The sequence below is a fragment of the Bactrocera neohumeralis genome, unplaced genomic scaffold, assembly GCF_024586455.1.
Source record: "Bactrocera neohumeralis isolate Rockhampton unplaced genomic scaffold, APGP_CSIRO_Bneo_wtdbg2-racon-allhic-juicebox.fasta_v2 ctg1805, whole genome shotgun sequence".
NCBI classification, from domain to species: Eukaryota; Metazoa; Arthropoda; class Insecta; order Diptera; family Tephritidae; genus Bactrocera; species Bactrocera neohumeralis.
The window spans coordinates 30,556-40,314 of NW_026089853.1; the positions used below are offsets into that span (position 1 = coordinate 30,556).

A 9,759-nucleotide genomic window follows, 5' to 3' on the forward strand; every position below is an offset into this window, starting at 1 on the left:
CTTGAGGAACTAAATGAGCGAATATATGCTGTGTATAGTTAATTCATCCATAAAGTATAAAACATAATCATAAAGGCAGAGCTAATGTTAAATGACTTGTTCTTGTAAAAATATAAGGAAATAATCCTATAAAATTATTGAATAAAATTAGTGAAAATAGAGAAACAAAAATAGAAGTTGATCCTGACTGTCCTGATGGGCCTAAAAGAGTTTTGAATTCCTTATGAAGTGTAAGAAGGATTGAATTTCAAAAAATATGCCATCGTGACGGTGTTGATCAGTAAGCAGAAGGAATTAGAAGAAGTCCTAAAAATGTTCTTATTCAATTTAATGACAAATTGAAAATACTAAATGAAGAGTCAAATACGATAAATTTTTTATCATTTTCAGTTTAAAGGAGTTGTTGAATACTTGCTTGAAATTTCTGATTTAGATGTTTTAGGAATAACAGAGTAATAGTTTATTACATATACTGAGCAAGATAAAAGCAATTGGAAAGATAATAAATAAACTTAATCAACCAATGGGAACTATTTGAGGCACCAAAAAATATTAAATAGTTTAATAATTTGAATTTGACATGCTAATGTTATTCTTTAACTAATTATTTTTTTCATTAGAAGTAAGTGCTAATTTACTATAAAATGGTTTAAGAGACCAGAACTTGCCTTCAGTCATCCAATAAAAATTATGAATTAGTTCTATTAGTTACTATAATTAGCTGCACAAATTTCTGAACATTGACCATAAAATAATCCTTGACGATTTAGTAGGAAATTAGTTTGGTCTAATCGACCAGGAGATCCATCAACCTTTACACCTAAAGCTGGCACAGTTCTTGAGTGAATTACATCTGCAGCTGTTACTAAAATTTGAATTTTTATTTTGAATTTATAGGCAGAACTACACGATTATCAACACCTAGTAGTCGGAATCCGTCTGTGGCTAATTCATTAGTGGGAACTATATATGAATCGAAATCTACATTTATGAAAACTGAGTATTCGTAGTTTCAATATCATTGATGTCCGATAGCCCTTAGTGTAACTGAAGGTTCATTAATTTCATCCAATAGGTATGATGGTCGAAGAGAAAGAAAAGCAATAAATAGTAGAACAATTGCTGGAAGAATTGTTCAAATTATTTCAATGGTTTGACCATGTAAAAGGTTTCGGTTTGTATCTGAATTAAAGAATAATATAAATAGTAACTAACCTACTAGTGTTGTAATTATTACTAAAATCTGTCTTGAAGGCCTAGGGCAGCTCATGCTGTCATTAGTTTCTAAAAAAAGTAAAATACTTTATATATGGAGCTTAAATCTATTGTACTAATCTGCCATATTAGAAAATTAGTTAAAAGAGGTAGTTCTGAGTAACTTTGTTCAGCTGGAGGAGTATTTTGGAGACATTCAATTGAAGAACTAAGTTGTATAAGGTAAACTACTTGTCGTTGTGTTTCCAAACTTTCTCAGATAATGAATAGGAAGATTAAGATTCCTAGCAAAGAATAAGATGAACCAATTGTAGACTATATTTCATGTCGTGTAAGCATCCGGATAATCTGAATACCGTCGAGGTATATCAGCTAATCCTAAAAAGTGTTATGGGAAGAAGGTTAGATTTACACCAATGAATATAATAATCAATTGAATAATGGATATCAGTGGACAAACCCTGCTATAATGGCAAATACTACTCCTATTCACAATACATAGTGGAAATGGGCTACTACATAATATGTGTCGTCAAGAATAATATCTACAGATGAATTAGTAAGGACAGCTCCTGTTAATCCTCCTACTGTAAATAAGAATACAAGCCCTAGGGCTCATAATATGGCTGGGGAATTGTTTAATTGTGTACCATGCAGTGTAGCTAATCAACTAAAAATCTTAATACCTATGGGTACAGCAATAATTATTGTAGCTGAAGTGAAATATGCTCGAGTGTCTACATCTATTCCTACTGTGATTATACAATAAATTCTAAAAGACCAATTGCTATTATAGCATAAATTATTCCCAGAGAACCAAAGGTTTCCTTATTTTCTGATTCTTGACTAATAATATGAGAAATCATTCCGAGTCCTGGTAGAATTAAAATATAAACTTCTGGGTGTCCAAAAGAATCAAAATAAGTGCTGGTAAAGAATAGGGTCTCCTTCTCCTTCAGGATCAGAAAAGTAGGTATTTAAATTTCGATCTGTTAATATAGTAATTGCTTGTTCTAAACAGGATAGTAAAAGTAATTGGGCTGTTAATACAACTGCTCAAACGAAAAGCGGGTTTCGGTCAAATGAAGTTCCTCTTGGGCGTATATTAATTAATGTTGTCATGAAATTTGCGGCTCCTAAAATTGAAGAAATTCCAGCTAATTGAAGTGAAAAAATAGCTAGATAAACTGATGCTCCTCCGTGAGCAATAACAGATGATAGGGGTGGAAAAACTGTTCAACCTGTACCAGCTCCGTTTTCTACCATACTTCTCACTAATTGTAGTGTAAGGGATGGAGGTAATAATCAAAATCTTAAATTATTTATTCGTGGGAAAGCTATATCAGATGCACCTGACATTAAAGGAAGAAGTCAATTTCCGAATCCACCAATTATAGTAGGCATAACTATAAAGAAAACTATTACGAAAGCATGAGCTGCTACAATTATATTATAAATTTGATCATCTCAAATTAATGCTCCAGGATGTCATAGTTCAGGTCGAACTAAAATTCTAAGGAATGTTCAAACTATTCCTGCTCAGGCTCCGAAGATAAAATGTAAGGTTCCAATATCTTTATGATTTGTTGAGAATAACCATTGTCGCTATTAAATGGCTGAAATTTAGGCGATAGACTGTAGATCTATTTAAAAGATTTATTCTTTTTAATCCTTATTAAAGATTTAACTAATATTTAAATCTTGGCTTTATAGTCAATAATGACATTAGACTGCAATTCCAAAGGAGTAATAAATTTACTAAGGCTTAAAAGACTATATCTACCTATATTTATAGTTTTGAAAGCAATTAGTTTAATTAACTTAGAGCCTTACTGTATAATTTACAGGAATAGATAAATTATAGAAACTAAAATTAGACTAAATGTAGATAAATGACAAAATTAATATTATTTTGAAAGAAATATTGTTAATGCTTATATCAATAGTTCAGTTATTTTCATAATAATTAAGTAGGTATAAATGCTGCGAAACATAATCGTAAGTAAAAAAAAAGTGATTAGTGCTATAACTGTTATAATTGTTATTAATACATATTGACTTTTTAAAACTAATAATTGAATAACTAGCCATTTAGGTAAGAATCCAATAAGTGGGGCAATCCACCTAGAGGTAGTAAATTTAAGAATTTTAGAATTGAAGAATGAGTTAAACAATTCTTAAATATGAAATATTTTTAAATTGTTGAATATAAGGGTTAAGCTGAAAGATAACAATGTATAAAAAGAAAAATAGATACATCATATTGATTCATTTGCTTGTATTGCCGCTAGTATTCACCCTAGATGGTTGATTGATGAAAAAGCTATTCATTTTCGTAGAGAGGTTTGATTTAATCCGCCTAATGATCCTGTAATATTTGAGGCAATAATTGCTATAAAAATAAAGGTATTTTGTGCTGTGTAAGAAATTAACATAAGAGGAGCAATTTTTTGTCATGTTATTAAAGTAAGTGCATTCATTCAAGATAATCCTTCTATAACATTAGGAAATCCAAAATGAAAGGGTGCGCCCCTCTGTCTAACAATTATTAAATTACTATAAGAAAAGCTATCTTGAATAATAATAGCAAACAGTAGCACTGCTGAGGCTATAGCTTGAGTAAAAAAGTACTTTAATGAGGCTTCTGTAGATGTTAAGTTGTTACTATTTATTAGGGGGATAAATGATAACAAATTAATTTCTAATCCTATTCAGGCACCTAATCAAGAATTTGACGATACAGTAATTAAAGATCCTGTTATTAAGATAAAAAAAAGTATAATATTTGCGGAATTATTAAAAATTAAAAAGAAAAGGATTAGAACCTTTATAAATGGGGTATAAACCCAGTAGCTTAATAAGCTTATCTTTTTTAAATTGAAGGTTAATATGCATTTACAAAATACATATTAGCCATATTGAGTGTGCTGTAAATAATAGATATATTTTGGTGTGTGATGCACAAACGTTTTTGATACTTTTAGAAATAATTTTATTCTATTAAATATAATGAATGCAATACTAATTGCTTTATTTACTCTATCAAGGTAACCCTTTTATCAGGCTATTCATTGAATGAAATTAACTTATTTCATTTAAAATAAGCTATTTTCCGAGTCTCACGGCGTTCGTCAACGTGATAGGTTGTCTTAAGTTTCGCGGTCTATATCGTGTGCCATTGTTGGCATTGTGACTTATTTTGATTGCGCTCATTTCTTATATACTTGTGTTATAAGTATTCTGTGAACATTTTGAATACAAAATATAAATAATTATAAATAATAAATTAAAGTGTAATTGCACTTGTGGGTGCTTTAATAGTGCGGCCGGCATGGAGGGTAATGAAGTTGATAGAGCCTACACATTTACCCACTACTGAACACTTGCCCACTAATAATAAATTTTTGTATGTTACCAACAACAGTAACAATCAGCAAAACCAGTTTCCAGCGCTTCCAAGTGTTACATCTAATGAACAAATACTACCTGCACTTAGCGGCAATTTTGCCACATCTAAACATAGAAACCCAACAAAGAGAGTAAATAGTTCATCACCTTATCCAAGGGTAAAGAGAAATTTGTTGGGCGAAATGAATTCGCAAAATCGCTTTGCAATATTTAACGACCTGGAGTTTAACGTTTTAAGAGACCCAAAAGTGATTGCTCCGGCTGAGAACACAGAAGAGAAAAGTACTGAAAATTTGAATGCGAATAAGCACTCAAAAGCAACTTCGCAACAGAGAGCGGCTAAACAACAAAGAGTCGCAGAATATTGTCCATCTATCTTCCTTTATAATATATGTAGATGTGAAGAATTTAATTGATCAACTCAGGTTGAAATATCCCCAAGTGGAATTCAAGGTTATAAATAAATCCAAATATTATTTATTTATTTATTTAATCACCAGGATACAAAGTATATACATAAATAGTATGCACCTATAGAGGTGTTACAGTTAACACCTGTTCATAGGCCTGGAAAACAAGTTACTACAATTTTCTTGTATTATCTTATTCCATACAACATTATTATAATTATGCAACGACTTTGCGTTCTAAATTTTAATCTATAGCGTAACAATACACTTTACAATTTTTCTTTTATCATTTTTTCTTTTAATGTTTAGTGACTTTAATTCCATTGGTAATTTATTATAGTACTTAACTGCTATATATTTTGAGTTCTTATATGTTATGTTCTTATTAATCTTTGGTAATACTAAAGACTTAGCTCTGGTTATACCCTTGTAGTTGTAATATTCTTTTTTACAGAAATCGTAATGATAGAATAAAGATTCTACTATGAATTTATTTTTAATACCTAGTATTTGTGTACTATCATTTTTTACACAAATAGCACTAATTAATTTAGTTTGAATTCTTACGAGAATGTTCATTACATTTTTATAACTTCCGCCCCAGGCAATGATACCATAATTAACAATACTATCGAATAGGGCGTAGTAAATCTTCTTCAGTGTTTTTTTATTCATTATGTTTCTGAGCTTAGAGAAAATAAAAATAAAGTATCTAGTTTTTTTATGACCTCTTTGATATGTTCATACCATCTCATGTGACAGTCAAAAATTAGGCCCAAATATTTACAATGCTCAACCCTGCTAATTACCTTATCATATATCCAAAATTATTTGGTATACTATCTTTATAGACACCAAAAGTTATATAATTGGATTTATCTATATTAAGAGTTAGATAATTATTGCACAGCCAATTCCCAATCTTATCCATTAATTGATTCATTTTGGTTTGAGCTTCATCCCAAGTTTTACAGGAGCATTTTATTATTGTATCATCAGCGTATGCTGCTATATTATTTTCATGTGATAGATTGAAAATATCATTTATGTATAATATAAATAACAGTGGCCCAAGGACCGTGCCTTGTGGTACACCAATTTGTACTTTACATGCTTTACTTTTAACATTCATACATTTAACAACTTGGTATCTGTTTGATAAATAATTATTTATTAAGTCAGCTGCTATGCCTCTGATTCCATATTTGTATAATTTTTCAATTAAGATCTTATGATCTACCGTGTCAAATGCTTTGGCTAAGTCAAGAAAAGCTATTACTGTTTTATTATTCCGATCAAGGTTTGTGTATATAAAATTAGTAATATCTACAATAGCATCTTTGGTGCCTTTGCTTTTCAAAAAGCCATATTGATTTTTATTTATAATTTTGCAATCAGTTACAAGGTTGTAGAGACGCTCATGTATTATCTTTTCAAGAATTTTAGCTAAGTTAGAGATTAAAGAGATTGGACGATAGTTAGTAGTTTTACATTTGTCACCTGATTTATGAATTGGTAGGATTTCTGTACATTTTAGTGCATCTGGCCATACACTAGTGGTTTGCTAATGAATTTGATTATTAATTTTAAAACTTTTGTATTAATACCATCAACACCTCCAGCTTTGTCTTTTAGACCGTTAATTATTTTCCGTATTTCTATTTCATCGGTTGGATTTAAAAATATTGATTTTACATTGTTCTCTATTCTAATATTAGTTTTGTTACCTGTGGTTTTCATTTTAGCCGCTAAGCCAACACCAACATTACTAAAGAAATTTACAAATGTATCAGCTATACGGGTTGGATTTGTAATCTTGAAACCATTGTCAATTATTAGATCTATATTATTTAATTTATTTAAATTTCTACCTAGTTTCTGATTAATATATTTCCATAGTTGCTTGCTATTATTTACCTTAGTAATGATTGTGTCTCTTTCAAAATTACACTTTGCAATTTTAATTACCTTATCTAGCTTTTTACAGTACTTTAGATATTTTGTTTTTAGTTCAAAATTATCATAATTCCTTTTCCATTCATTATATAGTTTTTCTTTGGAACGACATGACTTCATAATGCCAGTCGTGATCCAATTTTTACGAGGTTTAAGTTTATGTTTATTGTTATTATGTTTTATATAAGCATTTTGCATGTTGGTTTGAATTTTATCTATTAAGTTATTAATTGCAGTATTAGGATCCTGTATACATAATATGTCACTCCAAGCTACATCATTACACTTCTTTACCAGTAATTTATAATTAAGATTTGTTTCGGGTACCTTACTGTTTTTAACATATTGCAATTTTAGAGATAAAAATATTGGAAAATGATCAGTAAGCGTATGTTTATATGTAATTGAGTTAATATTATTAATGTTAGTCTTAACGAACATATTATCTATACAAGTTCCATTATCGTTGTTTGGTCTAGTGGTATCATTGAAATATGGAATGTAATTTAAGTTTAAGAGTTCAGATATGAGTAAGTCCGCGTGATAGTCCATGTCTTTTAAATTTATATTGAAGTCGCCTACTATTATATGATTCTTGTCTTTCACATTAGATTCAGCATACTTTTTTAAGTTGTATATAAATTCATCTTTACTTATATCATGGCATCTATAAACTCCAGTTATTTTTAAATGTGAGTTATTATTAAAATTTATATTAGTAGAGATAAAATTGGAGCGACCATTAATATCTACCGTTATTGTTTGCACCAAAGAATTTAATACATAAATTACAACCCCATCCGCTCTATTTACCATACTGTGATTATAGTGTATGCTATAATCCTTTAATGCAAAAAATTGATATGCTATTAAATTCCACGTTTCTGTACATACTATAACATGTGGTTTGGATTGTAAACTGTTAAGAAATACCTCAAGTTTCTCATAATTAGCATTTAAGCTTCTAATGTTAACATGTAGTATCAGTACATCCCTATCACTAATTTTTACGTTTAAATCTTCTAAGCTAATCGCAGATTCTTCGATTACACAGTTTGCCTCTTGATCACTGTCTGTATCCATGTATTGTAGTATTAAGAGTAGATAGTTTAGTATTGCGATGTTGGCGCCCTCTCCGGCACTGGTAATTTACCAATATGTGTCGGTATCAATGGGCTCAGCGGATAATCAGTGCACTTAATAATTTTATTTAATTTAAATTTAAGAAATTCACAGGCGCTGACATCAGTTGCTTCGTGCTCTATACAGCTACTCTTATTATACTGTTTATTGTAGTACATACAATTGACGCTTCTCTTGACAGTACTGGTACACTTTCTGGTGTCATGATTTCCAGCGCAGATTAGACACACAGTTTCATTATTACATTTTTTGCGACGGTGATTGGCGCGGCCGCAGTTGTAACACATATTTAAGTCAAAAGCATCAAAAACACGACAGCTTTTATACCCGATGTAGACTATTCTCGATGTCATGACACTAAGATAGATATTAGGAGACACTTCTAATATTATGTTACGTTTGTTTTTACCACTAGTAAAGTCAGCAACGATATTATAATCACCGTCAAAGAATGCACTGTTTCTATTACATAAGTCTTCAACCAGTTCTTCCTTATTCATGTCACTTTCAATATCAAATATTTTTATTTTAGGCGAGTTTAGTTTTTCCTGAACAACTTGATAATTATCGCCCAGTTTTTCAGCAAGCACTGTCTTGGTTCTGGAGACATCTTCTTTATTTTTACACTTTACAATAATATCACCTGCTTTTGTTGATAAAACGTTTTTTATCTGCGCACTGGTATTCGCTATAATATTCTTTTTGACGATCTGAGCGTAATTTTTATTTACTGACTTATTTTTTGTTCTTATAACAATATCAGGGACCTTTGTCATAACTTTTTCTTTAGTGTTTTCTTTTAAAATTTCAGCATAAGATTTACTTTTGTTTACTTCAGCTTTGCGCAATTCTAAAAGTTCAGTTAATAATTGATTTTTAGATTTTAATTCTGAGTTTAAGTCACGCAATAGTTCAATTTCCACTTTGTCGTTGATCAGTTGGGCTTCATCAATATTCCCCATTGATTTATTTAATAGTTCTTGAGGGTTTGATGTATCCAACAAAACACTAGCGCTAAGACATGTTTTAAGCTCCTCTTTTTCACGCAGTTTTACATGTGCGATAATTTTCTTAGCATTTTCATCAAGTCTGGAGTGGTCGGTAGAGGTTATGTTTTCAGTGTTATGATCAGAACATACCACTAATCGTTTTCCGACATATATACCCTTTACTTTTATACTTGTTAAAATCGCCTTCATGAAAAACACTTTCACAAATAATACAAATTACAATTTTAGGTATCGGGTGATTTTTTAAGAGCTTGATAACTTTTTTTTAAAAAAACGCATAAAATTTGCAAAATCTCATCGGTTCTTTATTTGAAACGTTAGATTGGTTCATGACATTTACTTTTTGAAGATAATTTCATTTAAATGTTGACCGCGGCTGCGTCTTAGGTGGTCCATTCGGAAAGTCCAATTTTGGGCAACTTTTTCGAGCATTTCGGCCGGAATAGCCTGAATTTCTTCGGAAATGTTGTCTTCCAAAGCTGGAATAGTTGCTGGCTTATTTCTGTAGACTTTAGACTTGACGTAGCCCCACAAAAAATAGTCTAAAGGCGTTAAATCGCATGATCTTGGTGGCCAACTTACGGGTCCATTTCTTGAGATGAATTGTTCTCCGAAGT

General features: G+C 30.6%; 1 pseudogene; it reads right to left on the bottom strand.

Annotated features, from left to right (window-relative positions):
* Nucleotides 1-1,140: 1,140 nt before the first annotated feature.
* On the bottom strand, nucleotides 1,141-9,094 carry LOC126766597 (cytochrome c oxidase subunit 1-like; annotated as a pseudogene).
* Nucleotides 9,095-9,759: the final 665 nt, after the last annotated feature.